General features: G+C 38.5%; 1 pseudogene; it reads right to left on the reverse strand.

Moving 5' to 3' along the window:
* Nucleotides 1-705: 705 nt before the first annotated feature.
* Nucleotides 706-2344, reverse strand: LOC144281608 (zinc finger protein 398 pseudogene; annotated as a pseudogene).
* Nucleotides 2345-26925: the final 24581 nt, after the last annotated feature.

Here is a 26925-nt window from a genome sequence, read left to right on the forward strand (position 1 = left end):
ATGTTCCTAGTGGTTTAAATGCCATTAAGAGCTTGAATCCTTCAAATCAAACTATTCAAAGAACTGTTCTCTTTAAGAAGCTTTTAAAGTCAGATTTCTTGCTCCCCTAATATTAAACAAAATGTATTATAATTAATCTAGGAAACCTAGGAAGGCAGTCTTGAGTTATCATTTTGGGAGAGGCAGAATATGAACACATGAGCAGACTTTAGCTCTTATCAGGGAGAAGCAGTACCACGGCCTGAGGCTCCAGCACTTTCTTCTAACAACCCTCTTACCATCAAGGAATGAATGAGGTTCAATTAAACATCCCCAGGCCCCATGATGGAGTTCAAACTCTGGAGGCTCTTCCCATGCACCTGTCTCTACTTAGAGCATCAATCATTAACAACTTATCACCCTGTGATGGATTGACGGAGGCCAAATCTTGCTTTGCAACCTCTCTCTCTGCAACATTCTTATATAACTTCTGCTTAGGTAATACTTTTGTAAAGATTGGGATGCTGGGCTCCTTTCCAGGTCTCTCTGGGTTTCAAAATGCGGTGTGCCTGTGATGTTGCCAAGGTCCCAAATTCCAGCGTGTCTCTAGTCAAGGGTATAAGATCCCAAACTCATCGACGTGCCACACGGCGACTGCTGCAGGGGGTTGAGGGGCTCGCGGGCATAGATACCCGGAGAGCACAGATAACCATTAACGAGCGAGGTTTACAAAACTCCCCCTCCGCTCCCTTCCCCATACCACTGATTGGCCTCTAGACCTTCGGTGTTAACAGCGAGGCCAGAGGTTTCGAGCCCGGTTAGGAGGGGCCCCGGCGGGTCAGGCGGCTGGCGGTCCGGAGTGGTTGCTGTCACCCCCGCAGCCTCCACTGTGGCCGGAGCGCAGGTGGTCCTTGAGCGTCTGTTTGTAGCGGAAGCTTCTGCCACAGTAGGCGCAGGGGTAGGGCCGCTCGCCCGTGTGGATGCTGGTGCTGCATGAGGTGGTGCCTGCGGATGAAGCTCTCGCCGCAGTGCGCGCAGCTGAAGGGCCGCTCGGCCGCGTGCAGCCGCCGGTGGTTCAGCAGGTGCTCCTTGCGCACCAAGCTCTTGCTGCAGTCAGTGCACGGGTTGGCCGCTCGCCCGTGCGGATCGTCTGGTGGCGGATCGGAGCTGAGTGGCCCTCGAAGTCAGTGCCGCACTGCGGGCAGGAGAAGGGCCGCTCCTGTGCGTGCCCCCGCTGGTGGAGCAGGAGGCTGATTTTCAGGCTGAAGCTCCGGCCGCACCGGGCGCAGCGCAAGGGCCGCTGGCTGGCGTGAGCTCGCCGGGGCTGCTGAGCCGGGCCTGGTCGGCGAAGCGCTTGGGGCAGTCAGGGCAGGGGAAAGGGCGCTCGGTGCTGTTATGCACCCGAAGGTGGTAGGTGAGTCTGGACGGGTGAGGGAAAGTTCTGGCGCAGTGTGGACAGGTGGGGGGCGTCTCGCTAGCATGCGGCTGGGAGCTGCTGCCCAGGTCGGCCTGCTGGGGGAGGTGTTTCGGGCACTGGGCACAGGGTAACGGGTTCTCACCCGTGTGGCTACACTGGTGGGTGAGCAGCATGTCTTGGCTGAGGCTCTTGCCACAGTGGTGGCATGAGAAGACCTGCTCCCCAGCTGGAGGTGGCAGGGGGTAGCTACCCAACTGCGTAAAAGTCACTTGTCCCTCAGAGGCTTCAGCCAGGTCGGCAGCCGGACGCCCGAAAGGTGCCATGGATGCAGAGGGCTGACCTTTGAAAGTCACATCTGAAAAAGTATCCTTTGCTGCTGGTGGTGGAGAAGAGAAGGTGACCGGAAGCTCTGGGCACAAGGAGGCTCTGGCAAGGCTTTCAGCTTTGAGGACAAGTTCTTCATCAGCATAGGTGCCCTCGTGCATGTCACTGTCCTTGGTCTCCTGTGGGGCCCCAGCCTGGGGCTCTTCCTCTTGTTTGATCCAAGACAGAATATCTGATGTTGAAATGCCAGGCTCTTCACTGGGGTCTGTGGGAATCTCACTTTCCTCTGGTCCTGCCTGGTCCTCTGTAGTATGTTCTCTTTCTGGCTGAATCGGAGATAAGACATCAGGTTGATTCATGGCATCATCCATGGAGATGAGAGACTCGTAGTTGCCCTTCATGATATTCTTGTAAAGTTCTTTTTGCCATTCTTCCAGTTTTTTCCCACTCCGGAGTGGAAAAGTAGATGGAGATATCATCAAATGTCACAGGCACCTTCGGGATATCTCCTCTAATGCCGGGTGGCAGCCGCAGAATCCAGAAGTTCCTGTTCCTCAGCAGGTCCTCCAAGTTCTCCAGCCGCCTCTGCAGCAGCCCATACTCCTGCAGCAGGGTCCCCAGCACAGCCCACTTGCCCTCCAGTTGGTTCCCAAGGTCAGCCACCGTCTTTTCACAGCTGGCTAGCTTCTTCTCTGCTGTCCCCGTCTGTCCTTCTAGGTGCAAGAGTCGCCGGCTGTGGACCTCCACCTTCCTCTCGATAGCCTGCACAGCTGCCACCACTGTCCATAGGGAGATGGCCACAGTCTGCAGGTGTGCCTGCCTCATTTGCTGCTGGGGGCTGCGAAGAGGAAGGGGCTGCAGCGACGTAAGGCCTTCGGAGTCCCATTCGGAAGTCTCACGGCTACTGTTCCCTCTTTTCCCTTCCTTCTCATTCCAGGCACTCCTCAACTGCCCATTCGGGCCCCTGACCCCCTGAAGCGGCTCTCCTTGGGGTGACCAAAGGCTCCCTTCCTAGCCGACAGTCCCGCGGCATGCTCCGTGGCTCCCGTGCGCAGGGCCTCTCTCGGGCGTCTGTGCGGCCCCAGCAGCTGGGAGACCAACTGGCAGGCTGCGGGCCGGAGCCGGGTCGCCTGGGCCATGGCCCCGCGCTGTCCCGCCCAGAGTCTCCGGAGTCGCTGGCGTCGTCGCCGCTGCCGCCGCGCCGCCCCACGCAGCCCGACCCCCCTTATTTCCCTTTTCTATCATGGCATATAACAATCTAATTTTAATGTTAACCTCTGACATTACGTAGGAGTTCAATAAAGTGATTTTTTTGTATCCTCATTTTTACATTTTGGAGATGACGTTCATGTCAAGGATGGTTTTGAGAAAATGTGCAAGAAATATCATCCTTTAGATATAATATATTCTAAGTAATGTTAAATAGGAACACCTAAGATACAGCTCCAAATCCTTGTTTTCTTTCTTCAGAATACAGGTCATGTGTAATATTGCTGATTGTGCGAGTTCCAAAATCTTTATTCTAACCACCACCATCTATTGTCTACTAGTCCAGTCTCTCTCATTCTCTCACTCCAACAGAGTTCCCTCTTTATTCTTATTAAAATATTTGGCCTCTCACTTTTCCTTATTTTATATCTGAACTTTCTTCTGAGCATTTATCTTATTTGATGTGGAGTCCACCATCAATCAATCATGTCAACCATGACTTTTTTGTGCCCTAGATGTTTCTATGTATTATAACTAACTTGGAACCAAACTCTTTTTCCCTATCATAGTCTAAGACTAATTTTATAGCTGCGGAAGCATAACTTTATCTTAAATGATAGGCCTTACAGGAGGAATGTAGACTCCTTAAGTGTGAAGGAAACAGAGGAACCAAAATGTCATGCCTCCCATTGTCTGGAAACCTATAGGAAAAGAAGTCAGAAGATGCTTAGCAAAAATGTAAGAAAGAATTACTACTTTCGTAAACAGCAGAATAAATCCACAGTGATAGTGGAGAGGACTTCCAGCAGATCATGAGAGGTGTCTAGAGGCCTGGGTCTCCTTATCCAGTAAAGGAAGATGAGATATTTATTGTTGTATTCAGTATAGACAAAAAGATACTTCTCAAATAAATTGGGTGGATGTGAATATTTGTACATCAAGCAATAAATAAATAAATAAATAAATAAATAATTTCAAAGTTGTACTACCCAAAGAGCCAACAGCATGGATTACAGTTAAAAAACAAACAAACAAAAACAAAACAAAACAAAACAAAACAAAACAAAAAAAACTTTTGGGATTCCAAATATTGACAAAGAAGCGACTGAAATACGATGCAACTTTCAGGAATAGTGTATTTTCCAATGCCTTTTCCAGATATGGCCAAGGAAATTCCTTGCTACAGTCTGAATACTTTTGTCCCCTCAAAATTCCTACGTTAAAATTCTAAATCCCTAGGAGGTAATATTAGGAATTGGGGCCTTCAAAAGTTCCCTAAGTTGTGAGGACATAGCCCTCATAAAAAGGATTAGTGTTCTTATTTTTTAAAAAAGAAAGCTCCGGAGAGGTCCCTAGCCTTTCTACCATGTGAGGATTTAGCAGAAAACACTGGCTATGAATAGGAAGGGAGCCCTCACCAGAAACCAACTATTCTTACACCTTAATCTTTGACTTCCCAGCCCCCAGAACTGTGAGCAATAAATAAATAAAGAGCCACTCAGTTTGAGTTATGTTGCTATAGCAGCCTGAAAGAAACCAGACAAATATTACAGATGGGGAATCCAAAAACCATGAAGAAACTACTCCCAAGGAATGGAATTGAGGCTTAATTTGGGAACATCCCCTTACCATCAGAGTAGAGAGCTTTCACCACACTTGCCCAGAGAATGTCAGAATTACTATTAACCAGCAATTGCTCTGTGTCTTCCATGCTTCCCCTTTATACACTAGAGTGTACACTGCATTTACTATGTACCTGTTTCCCAATGTGTATTATATATGTGGGAGAAACATCATTTAAATTTAAATTTATTTTTAAAATTATTATTTTTTAACTTCAGTTGAGTGATATCTGATGGAAGAGAAGCCATCTAATTTAACATAAAGAGTATCATGAGATCCTGGGTTTGGGGCCTTATGCCATGATTGGATAAAACATTGGGGTGTTTTCCTTAGGAAAAAGTGAATTCTGCATATGGAAAGTAAGTAAATATTTGTGTAGAACAGAGAGGATTACCATGGTTTCTATTATTATTTCTAACTATTTGTTCTCTTTTCCTGTAAGAGGATTAAATATCCTTGCCAATTGCTATGCATCCAGCAGTAACTTTTTTGTGGCAAGAGTATACTTTCCCATCCCATAGATATTGGGTTTAGCCATCTAACTTCCTTTGTCCGTGGCATACAAAATAACTTTTTGTGTGCCAAATCCAAGTCTATCATTACAAACATCTCATTTGAGATAAATTCAAACTACCCATTAAAATTAAATTACTTCAGTCTGCTTTTTATTTAAAGTTTTCAAGCTTCAATTGAAGGGACATTCTGGAGAAAAATTCGTATTACGTGTTGAAATTTCTTAGGGGATTTTGAAGTCTCTTTTGATAATTGACCTAATAGATCATAACAAACTTACTATCCTTTTTCCTTTAAAATTTTTTTTTCATGTGCTCAATCCTAGGCTGTTGATAGTTCTGAAGAAAGCAAAATGTACCAATTAGCTCTACTGCAAAGTATGGACACCTAACCTAAATTTGACATAAAATAATGCTTAGCAATCTTTATTTTAATTTCTTATTGATTTGGTATGGTACTGTTTACCAAATTTTAGACTGCAGAATATTATTATCACATGATAGTCCAGGAATGAAGAAATCCATGGTCTAATAAATTAGGGAACTGTTATATATTGATCTTTGTGGAAATATAGAATGCATAATGATGTATTTCAAACACAGAGAAAAGTCCAGAGACTAGAATGATGAACAACCATGTACAACTACAGAGCTCTATTATATCCAAGTGTTTTGTCACACCTCATTTCATTTTATAGCTGAAACAATGTAGATATAGCCAAAGTCTCTCTGTATAGCTCTCTTGATAGGAGGGAATATTAGTATTCCTATTTTACTGATTGAAATAAACTGAAAAGTAATCTTCTCCAAACTAGTAAGGAAATTAACTGATGTCTAAACTGGTTCTGGCTCTTAATCCAACCTTTTTCTAAGTAAATCGTACATATGATGTAGGTTCATTATAACCAAAAAAAGAAGGAAAGAAAGAAAAAAGAAAAGAAAGAAGAAAAAGAAAGGAGAAATATATATATATTTAATATTCTATATAATATTATATATGCCATAATATCTCCTATCTGCTAAGATTTTGAAATTAAATATCAAATCTAAAATTTCTGTAGATGATAGCCTGTAAATATGGAACAATCTGTGTATAAATCTACACAAACCTATCTTGTAAGAGATAATTGTATATTTTAATCCAGTTAATTTGTCTTTCTCCTTTTTGCTTTAAACTTCCTTTAACAAGACACCATCTCTTTATCAAGGTGCTTGGCACATATTAGGTCATCAAATGTCTGTGAATGTGACTGTATTTACAATAAATAAAATAGTGTATTAAAAAGTAGCATACAATTAAAATACTCTTTAAAATATAGAGTCCGGGATCCCTGGGTGGTGCAGCGGTTTGGCGCCTGCCTTTGGCCCAGGGCACAATCCTGGAGACCCAGGATCGAATCCCACGTCGGGCTCCCAGTGCATGGAGCCTGCTTCTCCCTCTGCCTGTGTCTCTGCCTCTCTCTCTCTCTCTGTGACTATCATAAATAAATTTAAAAAAATAAAAATAAATAAAATATAAATAAATAAAATATAGAGTCCTTAAGATATAATGGACCCAAAATTATTTTTTAAAAAGGATCCTAAAATGAAATTTTCATTTTGTAGAAGAGACAGACCCACTGAAACCTGGCCTTTTTTGTTTTTTACTCTATTCTCTATTTTTAATGAAAATTAAGAAAAGCCTTAAATCACAAAATTTTTTTACATATAACAATAATGTCAAACCCTTACAAAATGATTTATTCCAGAATACTAATTTACTACCACTGTCAGCATCAACTGCATCCTAATTTATCTATGCTTGTTAATTTCACACTGACATCTAGTTTAGAAGCATAAAACTATTTTGAAGTAAAAATCTAAACTCTCAATTTTTTCATTGTTCAGGGAATTTTAAAAAATCAAAATTAAAAGAAAAGTTCCATGCCATGGAGTGATAGAATTATATATGTATAAAAACATTGTTTCTAATTGTATTGACAACAATATAGTTTGTTAAAGATTATAGAATTTGAAGTTACTTAAAGTAAGAATGATTATGATTTTCCCCCAGTCAGATGAAGGAATGGAAAAATTTACAACTAAGCAATAGCTAAATCTCTAAGTATTAGAATGATACTTAAGATTTTTAAAAATAAACTTAATCCAATTTTCTCCTCCATCTTAAATTGTTGTATCACATTGTTTAAAGAATTGTAACTTGATATTTTCCTAATTATTAAGTTGGTCATAATAATGCTTCATATCTTGAGCAAAAAGTACAAAGTTTTGAATTCAGTTGTAACTTTGTAGCATTGTGTTGTAGGAGAGGAAAAAAATTCTCCTCCATTCTCTTAGGGTCCCTGGCTGGGCCTAAAACTTAAACTGACAAAGACAAATTAATAGGAGATGATCATACAAATTTATTCAATATAAGTATTACATGACATGGTAGCATTAACAGGAGAAAAACATATAATTTTATTTATTTATTTAGTGTAGTCTGTGGACCTTGGTGGGTCCCTAAAACATATTTAAGAAGTCATCAAGTTCAAAATTATTAAGACTTTTTTTTTGCCTTTTCTGTTTCACATGTTAGTATTTCACTGATGGTGGGTAAAATTGCTGGCACCCGAGGTTGAAACAAGGCAATGGCACCAAACTCCAGTAGTCGTTCTAATTTTTACAATGCACCACACATACAGAGTTTTTTAAAGGTGATTTACTTAAGAATACTATTGATGAAGCAGTAAAAAATAGTAATTTATATTAAACATTAACCTTTGAGAACACAACTTTTTAAAAATTCTACCTAATGCTTCATACTACAGTACAATTGTTATCTCCAGGAGAAGCACTTTTGTGATTGTTCAAGTGGTGAGCTGAACTAGCAGCTTTTTCTGTGACACATTTGTACTTGAAAGAACTGACAGGGGTATCTGGGTGGCTCTTTCAGTTAAGTGTCTGACTCTTGATTTCAGCTCAGGTCATGGTCTAAGGGTCATGGAATTGAGGACCAGGTTGGGCTCCATGCTGGGCATGAAGTCAGCTTGAGATTCTTTCTTCCTCTGCCCCTCCCCCCTTCCCCCACCACTCACTCTCTCTCTCCCTTTTTACAAAAAAAAAAAAAAAAAGAAAGAAAAGAAAAGAAAAAAAAAGAACAGCTGACAAACTATTCTTATTCAGGCATGTGTATTTGGCAGGTATTTTCTCAAAAACGATCAAAGTGAGCCTGTCACTTCTGGGAAACAAGATTATAGTACTTGCCAATGATAAAATGTGAGCTTTCTAGCAAAAATTGTGATTTTACAAAAATTACATCCACCACCATTAACTTGACAGTTTCCCAGCATATGGGGACCTTCCTGAAGACGTCAATGGTGATACTAGGAAAATTCATAAGATCTGCATAAATCAATGAATTCATATTTCTTAAAGACTAATGTAAGGGTTTACAAAATAATGCAAAAGTGAATGATCCATTTAACGTATAAGACAGACCCATGGATTTCAATAGGCATTTATTGATATAATTTCAAGTTCCATATTGCCATTAACACCTAAGAAATTACCACTTGTCAGGTTTGGTTTAGTATCAAAGGAGATTGTCCACAATTATCTGAAAAGAATATTAAAACACGTCTCCCCTTTTTAACTACATATGGGAATAAGGCTAGATTTTCTTCATATACTTTAATAAGAGCAACATAGGGCAGTAGGTTGAATGCAGAAAGAGATATGCAAAATCAGGGTCTTCAACGAAGGCAGGCATTAGATTTGCAAAGATGTAAAATAATGCTAATACTCACTATTATTTGGTAAAATATAGTCATGTTATATAAAACATTATTTATGTTGCATTACAAAGTTCATCATAGCTATTCCTAATTGAATTATTTCGAAATCAATGTTTAATGTTGATAAATAAAAATTATAAAAATAAGAGTTCTTTGTTGTTGTCAACAATAAACTCCTTTACATGCTTGTACTTTTAATATTACAAAGCAGTTTTAAGATTAGAAAGTTAGAGAATTACTGGCATAGACTTTTAAATACTTTGCCCTATCTACTAGAATTGTGACTTCTCAATTGCTGTCCATTTGTAGTGCCACTGCCACAGAGTCCTCCTAAAGACTCTGATGACATCACTTTTGAAGGTCACCAAATGTCAGTGATTCTGTGCCTCATCGCTTAGCCACATCATCTTCCTGACTTTGTATTTTTACCATTTTGCCAATAATGTCCTTTCCCTATAATCCTGCCTTTCAAATGCTTTTCATGCTACAAGATCCAATGCTAACACTTTTTCAAAACTTCTTGGATCATCCGCCCCTTCTACAGGAAGTCATCTTTCTCTGCCCTTGCATTCATTAGGAAGTTATTTAAATTGTTCTTCTCATACTTGCAGTAATATACATTTTAGCGTGAATATTTTTGTCTTTCTACTCCTATTAGTTTTGAGATTCTTGAAAGCAGAATCATGCTTTTCAAAGGGCCTTATACATAGTAGATGTGTTTAATCCATTTAACCATTTTTTAGCAAATATTAGTAATGACTTACCATGTGACAATAAATATTAACAATTGTTTAGATACAGAATAAACAATTGGTCAGATACAGAACATTGCATCATGCTGTTACTATTAGTTACGGAAAAGATTTGGTCTTGTTTTATGTAAAATTCTTCCCATATAACAGCATTAAATCTCTACTCTGTCTATAGCTGTTTAGCTAATTAATTCCCAATGTTTTGTGGATTGCATTTACATAGAATGACTCATTTCATGAAATGGAAAGTATATCAGATTTGGTTTTATAAGAATACATAGAACAATAAAAGTTTATGGAGCAATAAATCAGTTAAGGTATAGTCTAAATGCATTTTTTCACACAAAGTGTGAGTATATCCTTGTTGCCACAGCCATAGTTCTAAAGCTGTTACTCTGGGCAATTTTACTGAAATGAGTTTAAAATGCTGAGTTAATATGATCAGTATAATTATTTTAAAAGATTCCGTCCTACTTTTTCTTTTATAACATCTTCTATAGTTATAATTTCAGCTTTGTTATATAATTGATTAATATTTGATCATTCGACTGGACTCCAAGCTTAAAAGGGCAAGAACATCAATATCTTTAATTGTTGCATTCTTAAAACCTGACATCGTGCCTGAAATATAGTTGATTTACATATTCATTAAATAAATAAGTGTAAAGAAATTAATGTTCCAAGATACCAATAATCTCTGCTTCCATTATGATTTCCATAATCCTAAGTGTGAACCAATTCTATGTATGTCAGTGTTCTGTTTTGTATGTAAGTAAACCTTTGTTTTTACAATAGCAGAGAATGGGAAATACCATGCTGAGAATAGTTGTATCTATAAAAACAACAGCTATAGACAATATGCAAAATATTAGATGCATAAGCCAGAGCTGTTTGTTAGGCACTGTAACATGATTAATAATATTATATATTTGGCAATAATATTTGTGTTCAGAATATGAGGTAACAGTCAAAATGTCTGTGGGTTGGCCTTTTAGAGAATGTTACATATCTACTTTGATTACATTGTTATTTGGCTTGTCCTTATTCATAGCAATGAAAAAAGCTATGGCAATAGCTCCTACTCTGGACCATCAGCCTGTACTTTATCTCTATCCTCTCTACTTTTCATATCATATTATTTGTCCTGCCACCAAAATTCTGTCTCTAAAGACTAAATCTCATCCTATAACCCTGCTACGTGGAACTCTTTCATGATTATGAAACTCAGTGGTTCTCAAGTGGGGAGCAATTTCTCCTTCCCAAGGAACATTTGGCAACGTCTGGAGATATTTTTGGTTGCCACACTGGGGAAGAAGGGAGTGTTACTTGAATCTAATGGGTAGAGGCCAAGGAGGCTGCTAAACATTCTAGAATGCACAAGAGAGCCCTCAGTGGCAAAGAATTATCAGACCAAAGAGTCAATAGTGCTGAGGCTGGGAAACTCTGACCAAAGGATACAGTTCAAATTTGTATACATCCCAGATGAAATCTCCCTACTGCTCTCTCTACCTCTTTCACATAGGATTCTAACTTGTAGCTTAAAGGACACATCTGGCAAACACATGTGTTTGAGCTGATCGTCTGCCCCTTTTGGATGCTTCAGATGCTTTCCAGTTTGCCACATCCTCCACCACTTGTTATCGTCTTCATCCAGCTATCTTCACTTATTCATGTTTCCCACCTTCCCTAAAACATCCAGTCTTGGCAAACCCTACTTCACATCTATGCAAGAGCCACACAAACCTGCCTGTGTTCCTCTTATGCTCTTTCGTGTCTCCATATCTTTGCATATGCTACAAAGTCTGACTGAGACACTTCCTACAACTGTGCTTCTCAAGTCCCATGTGCCTGATGAATTAACTCATGTTTCTCTAAATTCGTTCTTTGCATTTGTGTTTTCGCTCTCTACATTTTATTATGCCTTTGATAAGTTTGCACAGAATCACATTTTGGTGTTTATGCTTTTGCTTTTCTGTTGAAGTTCTTCAAAGTTAGAACCATGCTAATAATTATATTCACAGCACCTAAGATAGTGCCTGAGCAGACATTTAGTACATTTTGGTTGAACTCCTGTAATTAAATAAATTTGTGGAGTACTCTTTAACTCTGTAAATCACAACTGCTATACATCTAATCATTTTAGAATCCAAATAAAGAATATTTTAGACTAATTCTTTTTCTCAAATTAATAGACAGTAGAATTAACGTTGTTTTCTTTTGAAATTGTAGGGAATAGGAATTGCTGATTTGATACCCATTCTTGCTGTAAAGAACAAAAAGAAAAAAAAAAAAAAAAACCCTTACGGTTAGTACAGCCGCTACGGAAACAGCATGGAGTTTTCTCAAAAAAATTAGAACTACCTATGATCCAACAATCTTACTTCTGGGTATATATCCAAAGGAAGTGAAATCAGGATCTCAGAGATATCTGCACTCCCATGTTCATTTCAGCATTATTTGGAATATCCAAGATATGTAAACAACCTAAATATCCATGGATAGACAGATAAAGAAAATATATGATATTTCAAATAAATACAAATGATGTCTGGCATGTAGGTTGTAAATTAAAGCCCTTCAATATTAGACAACTGTTGGAGTGCCTGGGTGGCTCAGCAGTTGAGCGTCTGCCTTTGGCCCAGGGCATAATCCTCAAGTCCTGGGATGGAGTCCTACAGCGGCCTCCCTGCATGAAGCCTGCTCCTCCCTCTGTGTCTCTGCCTCTCTCTCTGTCTCTCATGAATGAATAAATAAAAAATCTTTTAAAAAATTAGACAACTGTCCATATAGTACAATAAATATTAAAACTAACTGGCACACACACATGCACACACGTACACACACATAGGTTATACTTAAATAGATTTAAATAAATGATAAATAATACAAAACCATAGCTAATTTTCACACAGGCAAGCCTTAAAAGTAACAAATTAACTTCAATAGTAGAACTGTAATATTTAAAACTCTGCTAAGGAATTAAAAACTAGTATTTACTGAGAACGATGGCTAGTATTTTTTTTAAATAGGCTTCACGCCCAGGGTGGACCCCAACGTTGGACTTGAACTCATGACCCTGAGATCAAGACCTGAGCTGGAATCAACCAACAACTGAGCCATGCAGACGCCTCAATAATGGCTAGTATTTACTTGGACAATTTCTTGGCTCATTATAGGTACTGAGCCAATGTTAGTAATGAATAAATACATCAATAAATGAATGAATGAACACTGAGCACTCTTGTAAGGAATTTACAAGTGGTATCTTACTAATTCCTCTCAATAACTCTATGAAGTGGCATCTCACAAATGCATTTTCTGAGGCTGAGACATTAAGAATTATAATCACCATTGTAATTCGGATGTTTTTATTGGTCTATTGTTTTCTCTTTCACTCACATGCATATGCATTTACAGCACATGAATTGAATATAGGTGTTGAGGGAACAAAAGACACATAGCCAGGGGGTCACACACATTGAGCCTGATGGAATAGCATTTATTGGAGAAAAGCTCAGGGAAAAGAGCAAAAGCACATTCAGGTCTCTACTAAACAGTGTGGTCCAGCAACATCAGAAGGCAGATTCTGGGAGAGAGAGACCTCAAATTTGGGCTGTGTGACATTTAAGCTAGATGTTGGAAAAGAAAGTCTCTTCTCGTGTCCGGGATGAAAGGGGAGTGTTGGCATCCACGTCCTGTAGTAATCCAAATTGATTGCTATAAGCACCAGGCCACTGCTCCTCAACATGGAGCTTGGGAAGAGCTCAACTCTTTTCTGGGAGGCCAGCCTGTAAGAGATTTGCCTTGGACAAATTGACCCTTAACTCTTCAAGTTAAATCTTAGCAACAATTCCTGTTATTTTATTGAGCACTGATTTCTTAACACTGAGTGCCTGAAACAGCTGTCCGAGCCAGTCTCTAAACTCTCAAATGCTTCCAATGCATTTCATATAGAAAAATAAAAGTGGTCTAGAAACCCTAATGCAAAAGTCCTTTTTTCCTATCATTAAATAAAATCACAGAATTGAGCAAGATTGGCAATAAAGATATAGCTTCTCTTTGACTACTTCTTTTAGTCTGCCTAGGAGCAGGTTACTTGCAGAAAAACCAGCAATCCAGCTAGCACAGCTTTGTGTTTGGGAAGACAATAAATAATCTTCCACTGAAAAGCTTACCATAATTATTACATTAGATTCAAATTCAGGTCTAAAAAGCAAAAGATTTTACCCCCGTGACAAAACCCTTCATTAAAAAACAAACCCAAAGAGTAATTTAAATGGGATTTGCAAACCTCCAGGTTATACATTACTCCTGAAATCCAATTAAGTCAAATAAATACCAAATCCTGAGGAAATGTTAAGAATTTAGTCCATTCTATTTAGTTGAATAATACCAAATTTATTAAAGAAGGAGTTCTCAGCTTCTCTTTTTTCAGGTGAGTACTTCTTAAAAGGAATTTTTAAGCATGTATTTCCTCATAGACACTTTGCGTAGAATATTTCATAAATCTAAATACTAGCAAAGGAAGTCATTGCTGCATGTAGTAAATAGTGACTTTTTGATATAAGTTAGTTGTAATACTTTAAAAAGTGAATTTAATGGACCAAATACCATAGATGTTTTTTATATACTTTTTTATTTAAATTCAATTTGCCAACATATAGTATAACACTCAGTGCTTTTCCCATCAAATGCCCTCCTTAGTGCCCATTATTCCCATGATCACACATTTTTAAATGCATGAAAAGTCTACTTTTTAACATTTTTAACGTTTACATTATTTTCTCTTGAACTCATATTTCCAGTATACTTCTCCAATAGAATATTATCCTAAAACATTTGATGCCCGCAAATACTTTATTGATTACCTGTCATGCTTCTCAAATGCAAATTGTGAATCAACATTTGATATTTTTCAACGACACAGAAATGCTCAGGTTTTCTTCTGGATTAAGTTTTTATTACAGATCTTACTTATATACTATTGATTAAAACACCATAAATACAACACGTGTCCCTTAATTTAAAAATTACCTTTAGGGGCACCTGGGTGGCTTAGTTGGTTAAGCGTCTGCCTTCCACTCAGATCATGATCCTGGGGTCCTGGGATTGAGCCCCCCATCTGCAGCCAGTTCCCTGCTCTGCAGGGGGACTGCTTCTCCCAATGTTCCTCCCCTGTTCGTGCTTTCTCTTTTTTAAAAGATTTTATTTATTCATGAGAGACTGTGGGTTGTGTGACATTTAAGCTTTCACCCAGAGAGAGAGGCAGAGACACAGGTAGAGGGAGAAGCAGGCTCCATGCAGGGAGCCTAACGTGGGACTCAATCCAGGGACTCTGGGATCACACCCTGAGCTGAAGGCAGATGCTCAACTGCTGAGCCACCAAAGCATCCCTCTCTCTCTCAAATAAATAAAAAGAAAATCTTCTAAGATCACCTTTAAATGTGATGGAAAAAAAAATTTAAATTTTCTTTTTTTTACCAGTTGTTATGTAATCTTTGGTTGACTATAACTTATTACTGGACTGAGACTGGGTCCAACATTGGTTCTATTTCTGTTTTTTTTTTTTTAAGTAGATGTCCACACTGATGACCACCTTCTCATAGGTCATCTGCTCCTCAGTATATTTCATCTGTGTGGAAAATACTTTAACCTTCAGATACTTGCTTATCCATAAAGGGCTAATGACATCAGAGGAAAAGTAGCTGCTGCCACCAGCAAACCTCTGTGATTCCGACCTCTCTGGAATACGAACTTCTTCTGCCTCATTCCTTCTGCATCTCTGTGATCTCTTTAACAGACCAATTGATAAATCAGTTTTCTCTGGTTATTGTCCTCAGGGCATTTGTCCACTCAGAGAATTATTCAATTCCATTGTTTGTTGGTTTTTATCCTTGTCTGGTGACAAAGTAAAGAAATTTTGGTGCATTCATGCAATTGAATACTAAGCAGTGATTTAAAAGAATGAGGAAGACTTAGAAGTCCTGATATGGAAAAATCATAGGTGCCCCCTTGGTGGCTCAGAAGTTGAGCATCTGCCTTCTGCTGGAGTCATAATCCTGGGGTCCTGGGATCAAGCCCCGCATTGGGTTCCCTTTGGCGCCCACTTCTCTCTCTGCCTGTGTCTCTGCCTCTATCTGTGTCTTTCATGAATAAATAGATAAAATCTTAAAAAAAAAACCCATCAAGTTATATTGGTAAGAAACTAGCTTTATTTTTAATGTGCACCTTTTTGAAATATGTGCATACATTAAAAAATACAATTTTTTAAATTAAAAAATCTGCCAGTGGAGTTCTTTCAGTGATATTACAAATTTAAGAATTGAACCTCTTTGTTTCAGAAATGAAAATGAAGGAAACAAATGTTTACCTTCTAAAATTCTATCTATATGGAAAACACATTAACAGGCAAACTTTGATGAGAGAATGCCATACTGAAAAACCTAGATGTTACAAGATTTATACTCTAGTCTGATTCTGTTAGCTGAGTAATATTGGAAAGTCTCTAACTTCTCAATGTCTCAAGTTCCAATCTGTAAGTTAACACTAAATAATATAATTCATTTCTAGAATTCTATTACCCATTGACAAAAATGTTATTCTATACCTAGCAACTTGACAAATGAAATAAATGGTAAGTCTTATATATACAATCAATCCAGTGAGGTATATATTTATATTTAGTTGTTGTATATTGTATATTTTAATGTATTTTATATTTCTTATATATAATTTAATTTAGTAACTAATTGGAAGCAAAGTTTGTTTTTGTTTTTGTTTTTGTTTTATTTATTTGTTCATGAGAGACCCAGAGAGGCAGAGACACAGACGGAGGGAGAAGCAGGCTCCCTGTAGGGAGCCCAATGTGGGACTTGATCCCAGAACTCTGGGATCACTGCCTGAGCCAAAGTCAGAAGCTCAGGCATCTCTGAGCATTTAACCCCCAAGTCACTGAGCCACCCAGGCATCCCGCAAAGTTTGTTTTTAAGATTTTATTTATTTAATTTACAGAGAGAATGAGAGAGCATGTGATCAGGGTGAGGAGTAGAGCAGGAGGGGGGTAAAGAAAGTCAAGCAGACTCCACGCTGAGCACAGAGCCTGACGCTGGGCTCTATCTCACAACCCTGAGATCATGATCTGAGCTGAAACCAAGAGTCGGAAGATTAACTCACTGAGCCACTCAGGCACCCCATAGCAGAAATAAAGCTTAAAGATTAAGGTGATAGCCTTAGATTAACTTGTCAGTGTATATGTGTGGGTGTGTATTTCATTTAGTTACAAAATACATTTCTAAATCACTGAGTTTGTTTAGTGATTAAAAAAGAGCAGTATAGTTCTCAATAACTTTTACTTTTTTTTGCCTATATTCTATTATTAAAGCTTTTTGATTACTCTTCCATAACCTTGGCTATACAGATCATTTACATTTTACATGGTGTTTATTAGAACTTTTTTTTAAGTGTTCTGATTTAAACTTGCAAAAGCAATCTTCCAACTGTACAGTTTTGATTATCCAAAATGGATACAGATATTCCCGTTAGAAGGTGTTAAATTTAAATTAACACATGGGCCAATCTATTATGAAAAATAGAAAAGCTAAATAGTAATGTCTACATTTGGAGCTATTTAATTAAACTAATTTCAAATGTAATAATTACTTTGTGTTTTAGAATGTCTCTGAGAAACCTAGTAGTCTTAGACTAGATTCAGTATGTATTAAAAGCTCTCATGCCTTGTTATATTGAACACTATATTACTTTAAGCAACAGCCACAATATTTTGGAATTCAGGTATAAAGACACTGTAGCAGATACTCTGGGCCCTGCCCGGATCCTCTGACTCCCTTTAACTGATTCTGTGGGTCCCACCACCAGCTCCCGTCCATTGCTTCCAAAAGCTCACCCTGGCAACTCTCTTTGGAAGATTTCTTTGATCTGCTCAGGCAGCTTTGCCTACCAACGCATGCAAACAACTGGAAATGTTTGGAAGTTTCACCAAGCACCCCTTGCCCTCCAGTTATGTCCTCCTTAGCCAATACTGACTAGTGTAGAAGCGAAAGTCCAAGTCCTGTGCTTTAGAACATGACAAACTCTGAGACATCATTTACCCTCCCGAGACGCCCTGTAGGATCAGGCCCAGGATGAGGCTCTCCCTGAAAATATGCCATTTTTTAAAAACGTACATTGTTTCTCTGTTCTGCCTCTCCCACCCTTTTGTTGGGTTATACCGCAAGGCTTCCTTTAAATAAATCACTTGTACACAAACCTTGTCTATTCCTACTTCTAAGGAGTTGACATTAGAAAGGCAAGTTGCAGCAGAGCAGCAATTCAGCAGAGTGCTAAAGAGAAAAGACAGGGCACTGTCACCCTCATCTTCATCCTGAGCCCTGCTTTCAAAGGAGTTATCACTTTGTAAAAGGACAGGCAACTGCACAATTCTCCTGCCCTGTAGCTGTGCTACTGAAGTCCTGCCAAGGGTAAATGACTGTCCTTGCGTAGAACAAACAGAAACTCTGTCCAAAACGTGTTCATCCTTCCTCAGCATGAACATGGGGCATGCCCGATAGCCATACAAATAATGTTACTTTTTCTGGAGTTCTTCCAATAAATGAAAATAGTATTTGACTGTTACTCTATACCAAACGGATAATAGCTTGGATTATGTATTAAGGATTATTTGAATTAAGTACTTTAAAGATATTTTGTAACCAGTGTTTAAAACCTAGTAGTGAAAAACTCTTATACTGATAAAAGTTATGTTTTGGGTTTTTTTGTTTTTGTTTTTTTTTAGAATTAAATGCCACAGCAGATGGTAGTATATTTGAAACATTTCCAAATTATTTCACCTAAATGTAATTACATTATAATCCTATTACAGAAAAGAAGAAGGGGGCATAGGGGCCATATTTAAATTGAAGAATCATAGTCACGCTAAATTGTCAGGTGGAGTGATACAAACTAGAACAGATGGCAAAGGTGATAGCTTACTTTGAAATCAAAATAAGCCGTTTTAATATAAATGAATATTTTTGAAATATGAAAAATTATAATTAAAAGTAATAGATTTTGACCTTATTTGTTGTTGCTCTGTAATTAGGAAAATCCTTTTAGTAGAAAAAAAAGCTTTATTTTTTTTAAAGATTTATTTATCTGAGAGAGAGAAACAGAGAGAGTGTGGGAGGAGGGACAGAGGGAGATACTCTTTCAAGCCAACACCCAGCTGAGAAGGGAGCCATAAACAGGGCTCAACCCCAGGACCCATGAGACAATGACCTGAGCCAAAACCAAGAATCAGACACTTGACCGACTGAGCCACCCAGTGCCCCCCAAAAGGTTTTATTTAAATGCAACGTACACTAATACTCTTAAATTCCCTTCCAGATGAATTAATGCTGTAATTAACATGCTTCTTTTTTCTTAATAATAAAAAGAGATATCATTTTAAGATTTTATTTATTTATTTGAGAGACAGAGCATGTAAGAGCAGGGAGAGGGGCAGAGGGAGAAGCAGACTCCCCACTGAGCATGGAGTTGGACGTGGGGCTTGATCCAGGGACTCTGGGATCACAACCTGAGCCAAAGGCAGACACTCAACAAACTGAGCCACCCAGGCACCCCTACCCGCTTCTTTTTAAAAATATTTCTCCAATTAATTAGATTGTATTTTCATGTTTGTTGCCATCAGAAATACATCTCACAGAGCAGTTTTATCTTTTTCATTTCATAAAATTACTATTTCTAGCAATAGAATTCTTGATTTTATACCTGTTTTCATCTCCTGGCCCTGATAAATATGTTCTTACAGAGGCCAAAGTGTCAGATGTTCTGTATCAGTGCTTCTCAAACTCGAGCATACATAAGAATCACATGGAAAGGTTGTTGAAACATATGTTCCTGGTTGACCAGAGATTCTGAATCAGTAGATCTGGGTTGGGACCAGAAAATTTGTTTTTTAAACAATGTAACAGTGCTTAAGCTGCCCTTACTAGGGGCCACATTTTTAGCAACACCCTATAGGTGAAGTTATTCTTTTGTTTCCCAGTAAAAGACTAAATGGGCAGTAGGCATCTAATCACATATATTCTTTTCATCTCTCTCTCCATATATATAAGACAGGATATAAGATTTTTTTCTTTTTTTTTTTAAGTTCTGAAATTACATTTTAGATTATTTTGCAATATAGATTTTGGGATTAATCAAAAAGCTAAAAAGACTAAGTTCATAAAAGCACGTATCTTGAGGAAAATATCCAGCTGTTAACATGCTCATCAGAGCATCATGTCTGGAAAATTACATGAATCTCCTCAAAGGGAACAGCTTTTGAGGAGTAGCATCAACTACTTTCTTCCTCTCAACTATCACTCCTGCTCTCACTTCCCCATCCCTGTCTTTCAATGGATGCTTGGTAGGTCCTCGATTGCTTGATAGTTTTCCGTCATTCTTTGCCACATTGGGAAAAAGAAATTAAAACTGAGAAGCACCATAGTGTCTCCATCCTCGAAAGAAAAGTTACTCCATGTGACTTCGAATTAACTAAGCCTGGGATTCAATCCAGGGACTTGTCACATGATGCCTTCAACCTCCAGGCATCTTGCTGTATAACCTTTGAATCTCAGAGGACCCTTCTAACATATTTTATCAAACAGTTAAGTGTGTCAAATTTGAATATTTTATTGCAAACATTTTAGGAGTCTCAGCAAGCCCTTTGCTGTGGTTGTTAAATATTCTGGATAAATCTCCATATTCCTCAGTGGGCCAGTTACTGGACTGAAACCATGAACACTCCCTCTGTAATTATCTGTTTTACGAGATCTTGTACAAGTCACTTCTCTTGCCTTCACTTTCTTTTCATCTGAAATACAAAATGGACCAGATCATCTATATCCACCTTCTTTTCCAGCTCAAAAGTCTTAACCATTCCAGAAAACAGTTCCTTAAACCACATTTCTTCAGCAATTTTCTTTTGGAGGTGGTGAATATACATAATCTTGGTCCCTGAGAAAGAAGGAAGATAGAGGACAAATTAAGTTTGCACATATTTTCACGAAGAAAACTAAATTGCAATTATTTAAAGGATTTTAACTACTTCCTCAGGCCAATTTGTTAATCCCAGATGTAATGTTTAGGTTCTCTATAAACCTGTATTCCTTAATTACTTACACCCTTTGAGAAATCATACTGCCATACACTGCGATTTAATTAACACTAGAGAGTGGTGTTAACTTGATAGGCTTAAAATATTATCAAACTCCAGATTTCTTTAATAGACATGGCTTTCCGAGTTCGTAAATGTATTTTTAGAGAGGTGTCATAAATATATATAATGTAAATTTAACACTGCTTCACAGCATATACATATAGGAAGATAGGGCATGAAACAGAATCGAAAAGAACTCGACTTACACCACTCCTAATTTTAATAACGGTTTGACAAAAACTTGGCTTTCATTATGCTTCCGTAGAAGATCTTCAACTTTCAAAGGAGCCAGACCCTGGCCATCCAGGGCCCCAGGCCAGCCATTTACAGCTTCGGTGTCTGTTGTTCTGACTCCAGGCTTGTCACTTCATCAGAGCTAAAGGATCTCTTAAAATCTGGAGAACAGCTTTCTGGGCAGAACAGGAACAGAGCTCTTCACCCTCCTCCCCAGGATTTCCCTCCAAATTGTCAAAGAAGGGCCTCCACACGGCAGCCTTTTGCTAAGATAGGATCATCACATCATTCAAGGCCTCAGTTGTCCTGGAGGTTCACCATCTCCGCCCAGTCTGTTCGCACTCACTGGACCAGACCAGTGAGTCTCATGCCCCTGATATCAGAACTCACCCTTCCCACAGCTGTAAGCTTTAAGCAGCTTCACAGTCTCACCCAGTCCAAGACAAGTGGAGATATTTGAAAGGACCACCTTTATCTATTGAATACCATCAAATACCTTTAAAACTATGTATTTAAGCCATTATTCCTGCTCACCAACAACAGTGCTTATATATTCCAAACTTCTAATTTTAAGAACTAAGGGGTCGGGGGGGGGGGGGGGGGAGGATGAAATGATCAGATGAAAAAAAGGCCGGGAAGAAAAGAAAATAGAATAGATTCCAGGTTCAAGGATTTATTATGCAGGATCACGTTGTCGAAATTAACAAAAGTTTTAGTATGGCCGTAAAGTCGATAGGCTTCAAAACCAGTTACATAGGCAGCGTGATGGAGATACAGTAGTTTAAATGAAAAATATAGAGATGCTTATTTAGCCATAAGCTTAATAGAAGCTAATAGTACATAGAGAATATATATATTAACACCTTGTGTTCTGCGGCCTTCAGAGGGCTTCATCTAATTTTGGATCTCCTATCTAAAGAAAGTATTTTGAAAAGACATCCAGAGTAGTTTTTAAAAAACCTTAATATAGCATAATAGGATGATTGAATAAACTAAGCACCACCAGAACCATATGGCTAGTTGTGGGTTGGAGATATAAATATATGATCATTGCATAAAGGATGGGGTACATTGGGGCTCCTGGGTGGCCTAGTTGGTTATGCAGCAGACTCCTGATTTCAGCTCAGGTCATGGTCTTAGGGGGCTGGGACCAAGCCACCTGTCAGACTCTGCTCAGTAGGGGAGTCTGCTTCAGGATTCTCTCTCTCCCCCTTTCTTCCTCCCTCTACTAGCTCGCTCTCTTTCAAATAAGTAAACAAAAATCTTTAGTTAAAAAAAAAGAAAGGATGGAGGTATATTTTTGTTTTAAGAAATTTGCAAATAGAGGGATGCCTACGTGGCTCAGTCAGCTCCACTCAGTTCATGGGCTCAGGGTCCTGAGATCCAGCCCTGCGTCAAGGATGGAGCTGCTCAAGATTCTCTCTCTCTCCCTCTGCCCCTCCTCTTACTCTCTCTCCATAAGAAAAAAAAAAGGAAAAGAAAAGAAAGAAATTTGAAGAGAGATTATTCTGTACTATTTCTTTTTTTTTTTTTAATTTATTTATGATAGTCAGAGAGAGAGAGGCAGAGACATAGGCAGAGGGAGAAGCAGGCTCCATGCACTGGGAGCCCGACGTGGGATTCGATCCCGGGTCTCCAGGATCGTGCCCTGGGCCAAAGGCAGGCGCCAAACCACTGAGCCACCCAGGGATCCCTTCTGTACTATTTCTGAAACTAAATTAGCATCAAAAAGGTAAATATAATGAAACAATTTGGACTTAAATAAAAATCAACTTCCAAAGAATTATCAAAGGTAGCAGAGAAATAAACTTCCTCACCAAATACAGAACTGGGCACTAAAAGAGGTGTTAGCAGTAACCAGGTAGCTAATTTTTACAATGATTTCAACCTTAGATTTTTTTTTCTTTCTTTTTTTTTTTTATTTATTTATGATAGTCACAGAGAGAGAGAGAGAGAAAGAGAGAGAGGCAGAGACACAGGCAGAGGGAGAAGCAGGCTCCATGCTCCAGGAGCCCGACGTGGGATTCGATCCCGGGTCTCCAGGATCGCGCCCTGGGCCAAAGGCAGGCGCCAAACCGCTGTGCCACCCAGGGATCCCATCAACCTTAGATTTAGATTAGAAAATAGAACTTCTGTTCTGGCCAACAACAACAACAAAAAAGACTGATTTCCTCAGTTTGAATGTGAGCTTCTTAAGGACAGCGTCTTGTTTTCTTTTATACTCCTCAAATCGAAAGCCTGTCTTAAAATGGTGTCATGAATCACAATCTTCCTTTTTTCCTAATACAAGTGCGTAATTACCTCCTGAGAGCAATAAGCATTATAACAAAGGAGGAGGGTGATATAACCCAGGAATGAACGTAGAGGAAATAAATGATTTTTTTAAAATGGACTGTTTTTCACTCATCCCAAACTTTATTTTATAGGGGATTTATTTAAGCCCTGTGGATCATAATTTCTTTAGCAATTGATAACTAGAATCTTCATTAGTTTTTATTGCAATCTAAGAGGTATCATGAAAAATTCTTCTGCCAACATAGTTTTATTTTTATTTTTTGCCAACATAGTTTTAAACTTTGTTTTTGCCAGCAGTCCAGATTTCCAGTAATGGAACGTTTTCCTCACAAATGAGGAAACGTATGGAACAAATAGTACACATAAGATCCCTTCAGGTTCTTAAGTGGAAGTTTTTGTTTTCTCATTTATAGAGCATTTTAAAAGTGAAAGAAATTCTGGGAGAAAACTTAGAAGAAGTTTTAAAATCATTTTGCTTAAGAGTAAGCTTCACATTACATCAGTTTCAAATGCTATGCTTTCGCTGGATTTCCACCTCAAAACTCTTTCTATTTGGTTGATCTTTATGTGGTGTTTCATATTTCCTGCCTTTAAAAAATGATCTTTGAGGGATATTGACACATTACCTCTATGCAATACGATTACAAGGGAGCTTAAAGAAAAAGAAGAAAACAATTCTAACAGGTTAATGTGCTAGTGCTTTGGCATTAGAAATAGGGCTCAAATTTCAAACTGTTGAATGGGTTGGACGCAGGAGGGTCATTTATCCACTTCACAAAGATAGTATAAAATTGGCAGCTTCATAGTAGGAGAACAAGACTATTGAATATGAAGGAGACTACATATTCTTCAGAATAAAGCCCTTTTGTGGGTCTTTACAAATGTTATTTATAAAAGGATGAATTTTCTGACATTCTTCAAACCATTTTGACAAAGATGCAATCTCAGGTTTTCTTGAAGATGCTCCTACGTGTTTGGAAGCTTATTTCAAGATTTGCATAATTGGGATGAAATAAAGTTCTCCTTTTTCCCTCCGTGTTGCTAATGGCTACGTTTAAACATAATGTGGACTACTCTTTCCCAAACATATTGAAGCCTTAATGCAAGTTAAGTTCTCTCCTCGGAGAGCTTCCAGCACTTTTTATTTTTATGAATTATGGCATTCTGACATCTTCTGATTACTTCAGGTTGAATATTTCACTATAAATTCTGTTAATTTTAAATAGTGAAATATAAGATGGTGCAAAAAGGGACTATGGAGATATTCTACAGAGAAGATTAAATTAAAGTGAATATTCGATTTGCTCAATGTTAAGCTGTAGCTTGAGATGATAATCATACAACTTCTCTCCTGTGAATCTTGAATGCCCGAAGTAAACTGCAAGTCCTAAATACATTCCAAGGTAGAAGGCAACAAACTTCTAGAGCTGAATGTGCCAAATATGTGCAAGGAAGTCTGCAGAGGAGATTAACGGCAATGAAAAGGATCTGTGGTTAAGTTTCAGAGCATAATGCATCTCTTTTTGGTTAAAAAAGCAAGACCCAAGAGAAGATGGAGGGTATTTTCCCCACCGTCATGAGAAATATGACGAAGAAAAGCAATAAAGGGCTGATTATGTGTCAGAAGTGGCAGAGGTCTCTATCAAAGGATGTGAGTACCCTAAAACTGTGGACACTAAAATATATGGTGCTTCTCCCAGTTGGAGAATTAGACATCCAAGCCTATTAAACTCAAGAATGGCCATATGACTTGGGTTGGCAAGGAAATGTGAGTGAAAGTGACCTGTTCCACATCTAGTCTGAAGGTTTCAATGTGTTTTACCACATTTGCTTCTCACTGACTGCAATTTTGGAATCGTTGTGCTACAATAGAGACTTCATCAGCTTGGATCTTTAGATAACTGTAACAAGCATAACCTCCTTGCCTGCCCGTCACAGACATGTGGCATGTATTAGAAATTAACTTTGTTGTTTTCAGTAATGGCATTTTCTGTTTGTCTTTATCATCCTCAACTTATGCCACTCTGATTAATACATTAGGCCATGTGGCCCATGAGGCCATCATTAGGAGTGACAGACAAGGAAGATGCTCCCCAGTGGCCTAGAGGATTCTGGATAGTGGCACATCTCAGATATTCCATTAACGTCATCAGTAAAAATATATGTGTGTGAACTGGATTTCTGTAATTCCTGGGTGGATATCTATCATGCAAGAGAGTCGCAGACACACCTCACTAGCCCAATGAGAAGTAACAGGTTTAACTGGGGAAAATCTTATAGTAGAAAAGAAGTAGAGTACACACAGGCCTGAGTTCCATACAGTTCCATATAAAACGTTAGGGTCTTGAGGGAGCCCAAAAATCCATACCCTGCTTCCCTACCTACATCCTAATAACATTGATAAAAGGAAATATTAGAAAGTGGATGCTTATCCTCTTTATGACTCTTAAGTGTATTAGGACAGTCAACCAGTATCACCATTTCCCTAACCACCAGTCTTGGCCTTAGCGTAATTGAGGAGACATTTCCAGTGATCTACTCTTACTGGCCTGAGTGAGGATGGAAGGAGTTTGAGAGACGGCAAATTCCCTTCACATAGTCACTTCTAGATGATCTATACTCAGTCAAGAAATTTCAACCCTGGAGTACCTGATGGCTCAGTTGGGTAAGTGTTAAGTTGCTAAACTGCTACGTTTGGCTCAGGTCATGATCCTAAGACGCTGGGATGGGGCCCCATGTTGCGTTGGGCTCCCTGCTCAGTGGGGAGTCTGCTTATCCCTCTCCCTTCTCCCTCCACTCTTGTGCTCTCTCATAAATAAATAAATAAATAAATAAATAAATAAATAAATAAATAAAAAGTTTCAACCCTGATGTTAATTTACTCATCTTCTGTACACCTACTAATTTTATTCATTTTTAAAAAGAAGAGTAAAAAGTAAGAAAAGAAGCCAAGAGTATTTAGGGAACTCTCTCTGTACAGAAGCTAGTAGTAAAGGAAAAGCCGTTTCTCTATAAGATCATTTTGCTGTCTTAATCCTTTGAGCTTAGCCATGAAGTCATGGTATACCAGAAGTAAATCCAACAGCCTAGAAGAGGATATCAGTGATTTCTCAGAACACTGATCCAGTCTTCTGGAGACAGCGAGTGTGGGTGGTAGCCAGTGTGGGTGGCATAGGTTTAGGCCTCAGAAGTTTCTGAGACGAATAAAAATAGAGAATTTAAAAACACCATCCGAAGGCCACTTTTTACTCGAGACTAAAAATACATTCCCTATTCCATTTCCCTTCCAAATTATGACTGGTTATTTTGTCCAATATAGCCTTGAGATTATGAAACCAAAGTGACAACATTCAGATAAACCTCATGAAGACATCCCAATGACAAAAATGCTGACGCTTTCCCTTACCAAATTCACAAGGAGAAATTAAATACCAAAACTCACATTGATTGTTATTTTAAAATGAAAAGGAATTAAAGTCAAATATTCAATTATTTTACCCTATGAATTTCGAGAGTTTGATGGCCAAATTCTCCCCCAGTCCTATTTTGTATTTTGCTGAGTCTCAGCTAGAGTGTTTCTCAAAACCAAATAGACTTGTGGTTTTCC

The sequence above is a fragment of the Canis aureus genome, chromosome 13, assembly GCF_053574225.1.
Source record: "Canis aureus isolate CA01 chromosome 13, VMU_Caureus_v.1.0, whole genome shotgun sequence".
Classification (NCBI taxonomy): Eukaryota; Metazoa; Chordata; class Mammalia; order Carnivora; family Canidae; genus Canis; species Canis aureus.